Raw genomic sequence first — 11,463 nt, forward strand, 5'->3', positions numbered from 1 at the left:
CCACCACAGTGACTTCGAAACCCTTCGTTCTGTGCCCTCTTCAGTCACTCTCAATCTCAGATTCCCAAGGGTATCCAACCCTGGATTTGTTTCTCATCCCAGTTGTTCCTCAGTCAACTGAGGCCAGGAAATGGTAGACATCACGTAACACAAAATCAGTGCACGGACTCAACCCTGTGGTGGTTGAGTGGGAAGACCCGTTCTTTGGGGATGGTGGGGGTGGGGGAAGTCAGCCCACCTTCATACACATAAGAAAATATCCTAGGAAACAACGACTTGACTGATGTGAAATTAACACAGGTCTTACATGGCCTGCAGATAGGAATACCCTCACCTTCACATTTTAAAAATGATGCTCTTTGCATATGAATATTTTGTCTCATATAGCCACTCAGAATAGCTCACATCAGCCCGGTGGCTTTAGTATTTCCCTTATCCAAGCAATATGATATGGCTATGCTGAGAATAGGTATCAAAGGAATTAAAAAGTTAATTAATGAGATAAATTAAAAATAGAAATCTAGCTGCTCCTGGGTGGCTAAACCACGCTCAAGATGCAAATTGGGTAATCAGAAAGGGCCAGCCATTTATTCAGGCCGCCAGAGCCCCATTTATGGAGTTGTTCTTCTGGTCAATGAGGGTAAATGGGACTCTAGTGACTGAGGATTTGAGGTTGCTTCCAAAAACTCTAATTTGCATCCAAGGAGTTCAAAGAAGAACCTAGATGGAATAAGTAGCCAGGTGCATAATGCAAAAACAGCGTCCTCAGCCAACGTGGAAGCCACATCGGAGAGATGAGGAACCCCGGGAGGTGAAGCATGTTTTGCAGGAAGGTGACCAGAGCATATTGATTGACATGGGGTGCTAACATCAGGGATCCAGTGGCTAGAACGGGCACCAGTAAGCAATCAAAGCCATCAGAGATACATGACAGAATTTGAGTTTGGGATTGAGGCCCCCAAATGGCAACTAGGAGGTTTGAGCAAGAAGGGCAGACACTGCTCTCCTTTGATATCAGCCTCCCTGCCCTCCTCACACCTCTCACGTGTCTGGAAGGAGATAGAGCTCCAATCCTTGGACACTCATGGTCAGTTTTGTTTTAGCTATGACCTTTTCACTTTGACCTTTCCTCCTTCACCCGAGATCATTTGAAAGCAACTCTCAAGCATTATATAGTTCATCCATAAGCATTTCAGCATACATACATGCTTTTAATTAGCCATCATGCCATTATCCCACCTCAGGGGGAAAAATAGCAATAGCCTTTTGGCTTCATTAACTATCTAGTATGAGTTTCACTGATTGCTTCATAAGTGTTTTTTAAAATAAAGTTTATTTGTTTGAGCTGGGATGGGAATAAGGTTATTTTCAGCATCATGAATGCATTCTTTAAGATGATTTTATTTTCGGCAGAAGTGAATGCACATTTGACCTGCTTCAGTCATAAGAGCTTCAGACGGAGGAGAAAGATGTATCATTATCAGCACAACTAATGATTTCCCATCTGGCTGCAAATGAAGCAATTTAGTGAGACCCATGCCTCTTATCATTAGTAGTTTCCATTTTCTAATCATTTTATGAGATGATGGCAAAGCATAATGCTCAATTCAAATAACTGCGAAAGCATTCCTGAACTGACTATAACTAGAAAAGTTATACCAATGCCTACCCCTTTGGGGGCGTGGGGGTGGGGAGAAGGCAACAACAATAACAAAAATAGGTCCCTACTTTATACCTTTCACACAAATTCTGTGTGGATTAGAGACATAAATACCAAAACCAGAACTAGGGAAGAAGTCTAGAAGTTGCTGTTGACGCCAACACCCGGAGCGGCTGCCTGTCTCACAGGAGACCCGTTCTCTGTAGGATTGTCTTTTTAAAAATAAATGGGATTTCTTGTTTTTATTGAGAATACAGATAGCGAAACACACGCTAATTTAACCGTGTCTATGCCTACAATTAGGTGGACTGAATGCTGGGCCGCTAACTGCTAGGCTAGCGGTTTGAACCGCTGTGGGAGAAAGAGGAGACTTTCTGCTCTGTAAGGATTCACAGGCTTGAACACTCACAGGGGCAGTTCTGCTCTGTCCTAGGGGGTTGCTCTGAGCCAGAATCAATTTGATGGATGAGAGTTCAGTTGTATTCCTCCCTCATGAACAAAAACGCACTCTCCTTTAAGTTTCTTATTCAGTCTTTTGAGTTACTCTTCTTTCCCCAAGTTACTGTTGTCACTTGAACCCCATTCAGATGGTTCTTTCAAAAGCACAATGCTCAAAGCAGACATTGGTTACTACTTAAGTTAAACTACTACTTGGGTCTCAGAAAACTTTGGGGGTATTTCTGTTTTCAGTTTTAAAGATGGTTTCGGGGCCATAGTTTCATCTAGCTCCATGGCTGCAGAAAGTCTGGAGTTTATCAGCATGTGACATTTTGTTCTGCATTTCCCCTGCCTTTGCTTGGTATTCTTCCACAGAATTAGTTCATCAAAACGTTCAGGACTGGCTCTTCTGGTCTCCTGGCTCATGGAGACCATTGCCATATATTCCATGTCCTCCTCAGACTCCCGCTTCTTCTGTCTCCTCGGTCACTCAAGGTGAGTAGAGACTGATTGGTCATGCTTTTAAGACCAATGGCTATGGCCTTATGCAAGGAGATCTCACTGCCATCAAGTCCATGCTGGCTCATAACGATCCCATGGCACAATGATTTTCAGCCTTCCTCATGCCGCCACCCTTTCATACAGTTCCTCATGCGGTGGTGACCCCCAACCATAACATTATTCTCGTTGTTACTTCATCACTGTCATTTTGCTACTGTTATGAATCGGGTAACCCCCATGAAAGGGTCGTTCGACCCCCAAAGGGGTCGTGACCCATGGGTTGAGAACCTCTGCTCTAGGACAAGGTAGAACTGCCCCTGTGGGTTTTTTAAGCTGTCTTCTTTCAGGAGTGGAAAGCCCCGTCTGTCCCGCAGCACAGCTGACAGTTCAAAGTGCTGCCCTTCCAGTTCGCAGCCCAGTGTGTAACCACTGTACCACCAGGACTAGAGAGGAGGTCTTTCTTAGATTGATTTGAACTGGCAACCCTTTGGTTAGTAGCCAAACACGTAACCAGGTGTACCACCCACAGACTCCAGAAGAATGTAAAACATCATATTTACTTATAAGCCTGGGAATGAAAAATAAAAACCAGGAGAGAAAAGATTAGTAAATTTGGCTACTTCTAACAGCAAAATTTCATAGTGAAAGGCATTACAACAAATTACAAATGAATCAAAAGTAGAGAGAAAATATTCAAAACACAGAAAGAAGAAATGATGAATAGCTACAATACATAAAGAATTCCTCAAAATCAATAGAAGAAAATATGCCCAACTTAAAAGTTCATAAAGGGGAACAAAATAATAATAACTTATTAATTATCAAGGGTTTGTGAGGGAGGCGGTGGGGAATGAGGAGCTGATACCAAGGGCTCAAGTAGAAAGCAAATGTTTTGAGAATGATGATGACAACAAATGCACAAATGTGCTTGACACAATGGATGGGTGTGTGGATTGTGATAAGAGTTGTATGAGCCCCCAATAAAATGATGAAAAAAGAAAACGTTCATAAAGGGAGTAGCAATACCCTGAGGGCAGAGGATAATGGCGGGAGTGGGGGAGGGGAGAGGGGGAACCCATCACAGGTTGCATCTATAGCCCCTGTCGAGGGGACGAATACCAGCAAGGTGGAGGGAGACAAGGGACAGTGTAAGACATGAAATAACAATAATAATATATAATTGATCAAGGATTCAGAAGGGTGGGAGGGTAGGGAAGGGAGGGAGAAAAGAGGAGCGGATAACAAGGGCTAAAGTAGAAAGAAAATGGTTTGGAAATGTTGATGGCAACATATGTACAAGTGTGCTTAATACAATTGAATGATGGATTGTTATAAGATTTGTAAGAGCCCCCCAATAAAATGATTTTTTTAAGTTATTTAAAATAATAAGTTATTTTTTAAGTTATTTAAAATAATTATTGGGAATAAGCAATTGACAGAAGAGAATATACAAGTGGCCAATTAGTAGATGAAGAAAAAGCTCAACTTCATTAATAATAAGAAAAATGCAAATTAAAGGAATGATGAAATATCCATTTTAATCAGATAGGCAAAAATTCTTAAAATTTATCATGGCAATTGTATTTTAACATAATCTCACATGTTGCTGTAAGACTGTAATTCATTACAACTAGTTTGGAGCGCAATTGCTACATCTAATACTATTCTAAATGAGCCCACTTCATAACACAATGTTCCCACTTCTCTGTATTTAATGCTGGAGGATAACATTGGGAGGATGGTTGATTTTGATGGGGAGAATTTTTTTAATTTGAGTGTGCATTCATGAGAGAATGAGTAAATGAATATACAATTACAGAATATAATGCAGTGCTTACAAAGAATAGGAAGATTACTAAGATGTGCTAACTTAGAGCTCCAAAATTTTGAGTAATAAAAAATAATTGGAGAACTATTTTTCTTTTCTTTTTAATAAACTTTTCATTGTGCATTAGGTGAAGATTTCACATTGGTCTAACAGTCAACAATTCATCCATACTTTGTTTCAGCGTATCCATGGCAATCTCCTCAGGGTAAGATCTCTTATCCTACTTCCTCCCTGTGTTTCCTGTTTGCATTCCTCCTGTTTTCCTAATCCTCTGAACTTTCTCTTTGGGTAAATGCTGCCACTTTGGTATTAAACAGCAGGTGATTATTCAACAGTTTCAAGACCTGAAGGGTCGGGCTGAGGGCTGTAGTCTTGGGAGGCCCGGCTGCCTCTGTCTGACCTGTAAGCCTGGTATGATTTAGAGATTTGTTCCATTCTTTTCTCCCACTCTACTCAAGCCCTTCTAAGGTGACCCTTTGTAAAGCACTTGGATCACCTAGTTCTTCTGGTCTCGGGTTTGCGGAGACTGGTGTTTGTCTGGTTCATTAATCCACTGGGCTAACTGTTTGAAGATGTGTCTGGGTTTTCATCCGTTTTCTTTCCTTTGGATGGCGAGAGGCCAATGGCTGCACCTTAGATGGCTGCTCGTGAGCTTTTACAGACCCAGTTGCCATTCACTTTGTAAATGATATTCTGCCAATAGACCTTCGTGTCCCCCAAGACTAGGGTCCTAATCTCTCAAGCCTAGTGACTCATTCTTTCAAGGAGTTTGGTGATGTCTAGGAAGCATTCACAACTCCACCTCCTGTTTGCGCTACCACATTCATGGATATATATGTGCAGCAAAGGTAAATACACATAAGCAAATATCCCTGTCAGATCTCTCTATGTCCGTGGGTACACTCTCATCTGGAGAACCATTTTAAGTAATGCCTCCATGTATATAAAGCACCTATCTATACAGGTGTACAAGTATTGCTCCTTAGAAGAAATCAGCAAACTTCTTCTGCAAAGAGCTAACCCCCAGCTCAAGCTCACTGCCATCACGTAGACCTGACGCATAGAGACCCTCCCTGTAGGGCAGGGTAGAACTGCCCCTCTGAGTTTCTGAGGCTGTAACTCTGAGTGGAAGCGGGAAGCCCCATCTTTCATTGGAGAAGCGGCTGGTGGTTTCAAACTGCTGGCCTTGAGGTTAACAGCTTCTGACAAAGAGGTAGATAGTATATATTTAGGCCTTGTAGGCCAAGAGGAAAAATTGAGGATATTATGTAAATATCATTATAGCAAGAGAGAAAGAAAATTCCCACAAATCATTACCTGAGAAAATACCAAAGGTAAGAATAATAGTTGAGCAGTTTGCCCACTTCTGCTATATATAATTTATGGGCACTGTTGTTATTAAGTGCCCATGAGTTGGTTCCTACTCACATAGACTCTGTGTAGCACAGAGGGAAACACTGCCCACAAACATGGCTGAGTTTGAGCTCACTGTTTAGCTCCTGTGGCCCTCCATCCCCTTTTATCTTGGGTCACTCATTATGTCCTTCTCCAGGGGCTGGTCCCTTATATAGCCACAGTATGTGCGTTGAAATCTCACCATCCTCACTTCTAAGAAACAGTCTATTTATACTTCTTCCAAGACATATTTGCTGATTCGGTTCCTCTGGGAGTCCATCCCCTCTCCGGCGCCCTCCCCTGCCACCGAGTCCGTGCTAACTCAATAGCAACCCTACAGACAGAGTAGAACTGCCCTGCGGGTTTCTGAGACTGTAAATCTTTAAGGAAGTAGAAAGCGTCATCATTCTCTCTTAGTGTGACTGGTGATTTTGAACTGCTAACCTTGTGATTCACAGCCCAGTGCACTACAATTCAACAGTCAGCAGTTGGCAGGTGGAAGAAAACAACCCAGAGAAAACTGACAGGTAGACCAGAAAGAAATATATGAAAGCAATGAATCAAACAGAACAAGTGTCTTCTTGGTAAACTTTGCTTTCTACATGTGAAAATTGAAATAATAGCAATATTTACCTTGCCGTGTTGACCAGCTGAATGGCATCCATCCAAAAACTGCTGGACGAGTGCTGCATGTCTCAAGTGCAATGTGTCCACAGTGAGCTGACAATCTTTCCACTGAAACCTGGCTCTCTGCCACTGTTTTCGGGCTTCACGGTGGAAACAGCCAGTGACCCAGTCAATGACCCAAGAAATAAACTCAAGGCTTATTCTACATACTTTCTTTGTCCTGTCTTCAGTGCTAATCAAAGTCATGCTGTTTTATGAGCTTAGCTATCAGCCTCCAAAAAAAATTACTCTCGCATTATCCTCTGCTTCAGTACCACCCTCACTGTATCCCCACTCTCTTCCCCAGACTTCTGACCTACCCATATCAACTCGCCAATTTTCCTCCCTTTATCAAACTCACCACAGCCCGCAGACCACTCCAATAAGCCCTTCAGCTGAACTCTGAAGACAAATAACAGGAAAGTCCAAGGATTCAGTTAAAACCATACTTATGTCATTGAGTCGCTGCTGACTCATAACAATCCTGTAGGACAGGGTAGAAGTGCCCCCGTGGGTTTCGGAGACTGTAAGTCTGTACAGGCTTACAAAGTCCTGTCTGTCTCCCTCAGCGCGGTTGGGGGTTTCCACCTGTAGACCTTGAGGATCACAGCCCAACACGTAACCACTGTCCCACAAAGATTCAGGCACTAGTGCTACATCCGTTCTCCATTAAGTACTATATCCCACACAGGCCACCTCCTATATGACTCCTTACCGAAGTAAACAAGGTGGGAAATAATTGCATCCCATTTCAAAGCACTTACTTCTTCTTCTTCTTTTTGATTTTTTCTGTTCATATTTTGTTTGAAATCTAATTCCAATTTTCAAAGCTACAAAAGGAGGGGAAGACATCTGTATTACATTTGCTAAGTCACAACATCCTAAAACAAAATACTACTGCCGGCAGATCCATTATACACCTTTCTGATGAAATGCTTTAACACAGTAAACATTTTACCTTGAGAAACAGCCACAACAAAAGTAATTTGTACAATATAAAACAATAATGCCTCTAAAGATGCAGTTGCTCATGAGTTTACACATGCATTTGCAAACAAACAAACAAAATGAAGGAATGCTTTTACATTTGTTGTTTTTTTGTTGTTTATTTTGTTTTTGTTAAAAACAGACTCTTCAGGCACAAAACAAAATTGCGTTTCCAATAAGAAGGCACTGACTCCGTGAGAGGCCCCCAGGCTGACTTCTGGCCCAAAGTCAAGAATATAGTTGACTCTAGTTTAAATATGATATTAGGTTAGGCTATCTCCTCCATCTCTCCCTACGCAGGTCCACCCAGATGTCCTTTGTTAGAACTTGCTCTTCTCCAGGTCACGTTCAACAAGTCTTTCTGTTGTTTACACTGCCTCTTCACTCCATTTACTTGGCTATGCTCTTTGGAAAATGGAGGGCATGAGCATAATTAGTAAGATGATCACTACTTGGTCATCTTGCATTTGGGCACTTGCCTTTTCTCTGGGACTTCTGGATAACCCACCAGCCTGCAGCAGTGTCGAGCTCTCTTCTTACCTGGTTCTCCTGTGTAACTGTGGCCTATGTCTGTAGAAGGATGCACACCATCCTCTATTTACAGAACACTACACAACAGTGGAAATATCCCAGATTGTCTTTAAATATATGCGTGTAATTTGATCACATCCCTGCCCCTGGTTTGAAGTGTCCCAGTCACTTCCCATTGCTGAAAGCCGATACCTCTGGCTCCTGTGTCCCTATGGTGCTCCTCACTCTCAGATCTCTGGCAGTCTTTCCCATGTTCTCTTGTGCCCCAGGACGTTTGCACATGCCATCACATTACTTTGAATGATTTCTCCCTCATCCTGTCTTTACCTAATCCTGTTCTTAATTTTACCTTTTTTAAAAAAATTATTTTATTAGGGGCTCATACAACTCATCACAATCCATACATACATCAATTGTGTAAAGCACATTTCTACATTCATTGCCCTCATCATTTGCAAAACATTTGCTCTCTACCTAAGCCCCTGGCATCAGCTTCTCATTTTTGTCCCCCTCTCTCCCCGTTTCCCCCTCCCTCATGAACCCCTGATAATTTATAAATTATTATTTTGTCATATCTTACACTGTCTGACGTCTCCCTTCACCCGCTTTTCTGTTGTCTGTCCCCCAGGGAGGAGGTTATATGTAGATCCTTGTAATCGGTTCCCCCTTTCCACCCCAGCTAATTTTACCTTTTCGATGAAAAGGTACACAGCAAAGGCATATGTGCCATCTCAACAAATTTTGTAGGTGCAATATAGTGACATTGTTCCCATTCTTCCAGTGGTGCAATCATTCTTATCCATTTGCAAAGTATCCCACCACTCTTCACACAATCCCACCCGCCCCTAACCTTCCCATCGAACCTTTTGAGTTGCTATTGTCAGTTTGATAGGACATTCACAATTATTTGAAAAAGCACAATTCTCAAGGCAGATATACTTTAACAATTAGGCTAAACTAATTGTTTATTTGGTTCCAAATAGACTTCTGGGAATAGTTTTGGCTGTGGTTAAGTTTTTAAAATTATCTTAGAGCAATGATTTCATGTCTTCAACTAGCATCAATGGTTCCAAATGGTTTGAAGTCCATTAAAATTTTCTACTTTCCATCTGGGGTTCGTAAAGGCTTGAAGATAAAGAAGTGGCCATCTAGCTGAGAAGCAACAAAGCCCACATGGAAGAAGCACACCAGCCTGTGTGATAATGAGGTGTCGATAGGATTAGGTATCAGACATCAAAGACCCAGAACAAAAAATTCTTATCATTGTGAATGAGGGGGAGTGTGGAGTGGAGACCCAAAGTCTATCCGTAGGCAATTGGACATCCCCTTACAGAAGGGCTGTGGGGAGTAGACAAGCCAACCAGGTTGCAGTATAGTACTGATGAAACATACAAATTTCCTCTAGTTTTTTAATGCATTCTCCCTCCCACTATTATGACTCCAATTCTACCTCACAAATCTGGCTATACCAGAGCATGTACACGGGTACAGATAACAGCTGGAAACACAGGGGATCCAGAACAGACAAACCCCGCAGGATCAATATTGAGAGTAGTGATACCAGGAGGGTAAGGGGAAGGTAGGGGGAGAAAAGGGGAACCTATCACAATGATCTACATATAACCCCCTCCCTGGGGGATGGACAACAGAAAAGTGGGTGAAGGGAGACGTTGGTCAGTGTAAGACATTAAAAAATTAATAATAATCTATAAATTATCAAGGGTCCAAGGGAGAAAGGGGAGGGGAGGGAGGGGGACAAATGAGGAGCTGATACCAAGGGTTCAAGTAGAAAGAAAATGTTTTGAAAATGATGATGGCAAAAAATGTACAAATGTGCATGACACAATGGATGGACATATGAATTGTGATGAGTTGTATGAGGCTCCAATAAAATAATTTTTTTTAAAAAGAAGAATTTCTGCTTTCCTCTGCCCCCTTTTCAGATCAGAAAACTTCCCTAGGCTCGTATATCAAACCGTGTACCATTCCGTAATGGTAGCCAAACATCATACCGAATCGTGTACCATTCCAAAATGGTAGCCAAACATCATCCCATTCTTCTGGTCTCATGACAGAACGGAGCAACCCGATGAGCATTTTATAGTCACCTCTGATTCTCTTCTCTCGCTCTTCCTTTGCTGGCCCAGGTAAATGAGGACCTACTATTGTAACTCAGATGGTTTCTTGCTGGCGTTTTGCTTTGTTTTCCTCATACTAGCTTTGAAGACCCCAAGCACCATGCCGCAAATGGCCTACTTGTCTCTCAGCTAGAAACTCAAGTGTCACCCCTAAGAAGCTGCCCTTTACTCTGATCACCTAAAAAGCAAATTCTTTGAGCACCTACCTGAGTGACAATTTTACTTTTGTGTGATTAAAAAAAAAAGTTTGTAAGGTTGTTAAGATTTGGGGCAATTTGGCTGGGCCAGGATTGTCTGTGGTTTTGATGGTAAGTCATAGAAATCTCCCACAGTGAAATTGCATGATGGTGTGGCCTCCTTCCAATATCTGTGGATGCTGTGGGAAAACTTGCTGACGTTTTGTTGGGTGTGGATTCTGCAGCTGGTTTATCATCTGCTCTCTGACCTCTGGTTCTTTGGACTTCAGCCAGAGGCTTGTCATATTCCTGCTGATCTGGGGAGTTGTCAGTAGCCTGCCATATTACCTGCCAATCATGGATTCATTAGCCTGTGCAGTCAGAAGCCTGTCATCTGGCCCACTGAACTTGACCTGGGTTCCATCAGCTCCTGTAGCTACTTGAGTCAGAAGAAACCTCCAGTCTGATAGCTGACCCACAGGCTTCGAGCTTACCTGCCCCTACAACAGTGTGAGCCATTTCATTGAGACAAAGCTCTCAGTATATATGTAAATATACATCCAAGCGTCACTGGTTTTGCCTCTCTACAGACCCCAATTCTAAGTCTGTCGTACCCCCACCTCAACGCCTCCAGTAAGACAAGAACTCCAGAGAACACAGACTGCTCCTGCTTGCTGCTTACTATTGCCTCGCTCCATGCTGGACACAGGGCAGCCCCCTAGTATGTGGATGAACAAATAAATAAATGACTGTGTAAAACATCTTGATAAACAGTAGGCACTCAATATATGTTAGTTCCTTACTTCCAGCCTTACTGAGAGAGCAAACCCCATTCCCATCAAAAGGTGATCCTTTATAACCAATCTCGAACCAATGCATCTACTCTACTTCCAGGTGCATATCCAAATTTTCTTTTTTGCCCTAAGGATGTGAAGTCAGGTCAAATCTCACAAGCCAAAGGGAGCAGTTCTTCGACTGTTGCCTGAGACTTCAGGCACTGACTGCAAGTTTGGGAGTTCCCACAGCACGCTCACTTTGGACTTGCTGACTACAAAATCAGAATTTTCCCACAAATCTCTTAGGGTGCCAGCCCCAACTTTAGGGCTCCCCTAGACTCCACCTACTAGCTTCTACTACTACCTC

The sequence above is a fragment of the Echinops telfairi genome, unplaced genomic scaffold (assembly GCF_000313985.2).
Source record: "Echinops telfairi isolate 266 unplaced genomic scaffold, ASM31398v2 ScPeMD7_7468;HRSCAF=8506_0, whole genome shotgun sequence".
Classification (NCBI taxonomy): Eukaryota; Metazoa; Chordata; class Mammalia; order Afrosoricida; family Tenrecidae; genus Echinops; species Echinops telfairi.